Raw genomic sequence first — 3,373 nt, forward strand, 5'->3', positions numbered from 1 at the left:
TCTAGTTTTCCTTCTATTACTGACTTCTAGGTTCATACTACAGTGGTTGGAAAAGATTGGTATGATTTCAATCTTCTTACATTTGCTAAGAATTGTTTTGTGACCTAGCACATTAATTTTCCTGGAGAATGTTTCATATGCACTTTATGAGAATATATATTTTGCTACTGTTGTGTGGAATATTCTGTAATTGTTCGTTAAGTCCATCTGACCTAACATGTATATTAAGTCAATATTTCATTATTGATTTTTTATCTGGAAAATCTGTTCATTGTTGAAAGTAGGGTATTGAAGTTTTCTGCTATTATTGTATTGCAGTATTTTACCCCCTTCAGGTATATTAACATTTGCTTTATATATTTAGGTGTTTCTATGTGGAGGGCATAAATATTTACTAGTGATATATCTTCTTGATGAATTGATTCCTTTATTATTATATAATGACCTTCTTTGTCTCTGTTACAGTCATTGGCTTAAAGTCTGTGTTGTCTGATAGAATAGCTACCTCTGCTTTCTTTCGTTTTGCATTTGCTTGAAACATCTTTTTCTATCTTTTCAGTTTTAGTGTAATGTGTCCTTAAAGCTAGAATAAGTCTCTTGCAGGCATATAAGTGAGTCTTGTTTTTAATCCATTCAGCCACTCCATATCTTTTGATTAGAGAATTTAATCCATTAAAAGTAATTCATGATAGGTATCAATTTATTATTATCATTTTGTTAAGTGTTTTCTGGCTGTTTTGTAGTTTCTTTGTTCCTGTCTTGTTCCCTTGCTCTCTTCCTTTGTGATTTCTTGATTCTCTGTAGTGGTATACTTTGATTCCATTCTCTTTACCTTTTGTGTATCTACTATAACTTTTGGTTTTGTGGTCACCATGTGACTTATATAAAACTCCTTGTAGTTACAACAATGCATTTTAAGCTTATAACAACTTAACTTTGAACACATATAAATGCTCTATATTTTTATACTCCCCTCCACATTTTATGTTTCTGATGTCATAATTTATATATTTTACATAATATAGCTATTAACAAATTATTGTAATTATAGTTGTTTTTAATAATTTTATCTTTTAACGTTTATCTTAGAGTTATCAAATGTCATTTTCTCAGGAAGTCCATTATTGCCCATTCTGAACTTTATTTTCTATTTATCCTCTATCACATTGCCCTTCATTTTCTTCATAGCACTTCTCAAACCGGAAACTATCTTGTTGATTTATTTTGTGTATGTGTTTTTGTCTGCACCTTCACCCCCAAATGCAAATTTTTCTTCTCCAGAAATATTTTATGGCTACTTAATTTAGGCAATCTTTAATGAGCCAATGTTCAGTCCAGGATATTTACATAGAGCTCAATTAGGACCAAAAAGAGACCTTGTGAAGGATGGGCATGGATTGTGAGACAAAACCTGTAAGGACAGTGTAAATCTGGAGCAGCCACTGACCTTTTTATGACCACGTGGATAGAGTCTACCTGATATAGGTAAAAAGCCAATAAAAAGAAAAACAGAATTTAGAGTTCGTGTATGCACCACCATTTGAAATGCAGCTGAAGGCAGTTCCACTCCTGGATTTCCACTTTGTATGAGCCAATTAACTCCCTTTGTAGCTTTAGCTAGTTTGAGTTGAGGTTATGTCATTAGTAACAAAATGAAAGTTCCATAAAATGTCATGTAAAAGGACATAAAATGTCATGGCTAAAGGAGTGATTAGTTCTAACTGAAAATGTTGGAACAGCCCAGTTGCAGGATATTTATTATGAAGCATGTGCTCTATCATTTTTTTAATTGTGTGCATCCCACCAAATCTCATTCCTCCTCAAAACTTTCTATAAACACATGTTTATACATTAAGATTTAAATGTAAGATTTTATTTTACCTTGTACAATATGGTATTTATGCCATTTAAGAAAACTATAAGAATAATATTCTGCATTAACAGTGAAAATGTATAAATATTTTTAGAAGCTCCCATTTTTCTTTCTTTTTGCAATTCTTTTCAGACAAGTGAGTAAATATCATTTTGTAAGAATATGTTAAACTGTATTTTTCTATTTCATCAAACTATCTCAAAGAAGTTTTACCTGTAAATGAAGCAAATGTAAATGGGATATTCTTTTAATGAATCTTACTAATTCTGCTTAACTCAGGTCATACAGTAAATGAAAATAAAGGAAAATAAGTCATGCATATTTTAAAATTTAGAGAGGAATTTAATCTCCATGTGTCTAGAAACAAATAATAAAAACCATTTGTTTTCCTGGTTCGGTTTAGGACTAGTAAGGTACCTGGATACTGCTATTAATAAAAAAGAATTTAATTTATGAACAAGACATTGAAGGAAATTTTTATTAATAAAAATGATATGCTATAAAATATTCTTTTTTGCAGGCCATGATATACAGAAATCCCAAGAACTGAAAAAATATAAAAGTCAGATAAAGAGGGTTGACACTACTATTTATATAGTACTAACCTCCCACAATCACCTAGAGGGAGTATGCAATGACTTCACAAGAGAAGCAAGAAGACCATGAAACCTGTACATGAAAAACAATTAAGTATGTTTCTAGATAAAAGTATGTCAAATGTACCTGCTCTTAGCTGATCCCTCAAGGAGTGAGAGCAGTTTATTAAGGAGATGACTGTCTTGAAAACACCAATAGGAATATTCTACTTCATACTCCTCCCATTGCCCCAGGAAAAAGGAGACAGAGAAGGGATGGAAGGGAATGCAATCAATAAAATGTCTGTTATTAAATGAGTTATCCCTGTAGATAATTGGATCTTATTATCCCTGAGGAAATACTGAAGCCACTGTAGGGCACCTCAGAGTCATTACACCCGAGTGGCAAGGAAGCTAGGGCATTTATATACCAACTCTAGTCATTAGTCAGAGGATGCTGAGGGTGGTGAGGGAGGAGCAGTAATTCCCCGGCACTATGGGGTGGCCCTGCACATGAACTCCTGGCTTAGCGAATCCTTCAGGAAAAGAATATGCAGGTGTTGGTAACTGAAGTCAGGCTGGAGTGAAACGAGACTGTAGAGGGTAAGGGATATGGGTAGACATTAACATCGTTTACTTCACGTCCTCTGCCCAACCAGGATAGTGATGGAGGACATAAAATGTTAGAACTATCCCTGGGTTTTCCTGTAAAATAATTTATGCTGTTTGCCCTATACCCCACTGCTACTTTTTGGGTATATGTAATTTTGACTTCAGAATATCTATAATTATAAGCATAATTTCTACCTGAGATTACTTCTAGCTCTTATTATTGATAAAAACAATCTAGACTTGAAGTATTCTAAGTAAGCAGAATAAATAAATGGGAAAATGCCTGTAAGGCAAATCTCCTTTGTCCTCCTGC

Source organism: Lipotes vexillifer, unplaced genomic scaffold (assembly GCF_000442215.2).
Source record: "Lipotes vexillifer unplaced genomic scaffold, Lipotes_vexillifer_v1.1 scaffold465, whole genome shotgun sequence".
Classification (NCBI taxonomy): domain Eukaryota; kingdom Metazoa; phylum Chordata; class Mammalia; order Artiodactyla; family Lipotidae; genus Lipotes; species Lipotes vexillifer.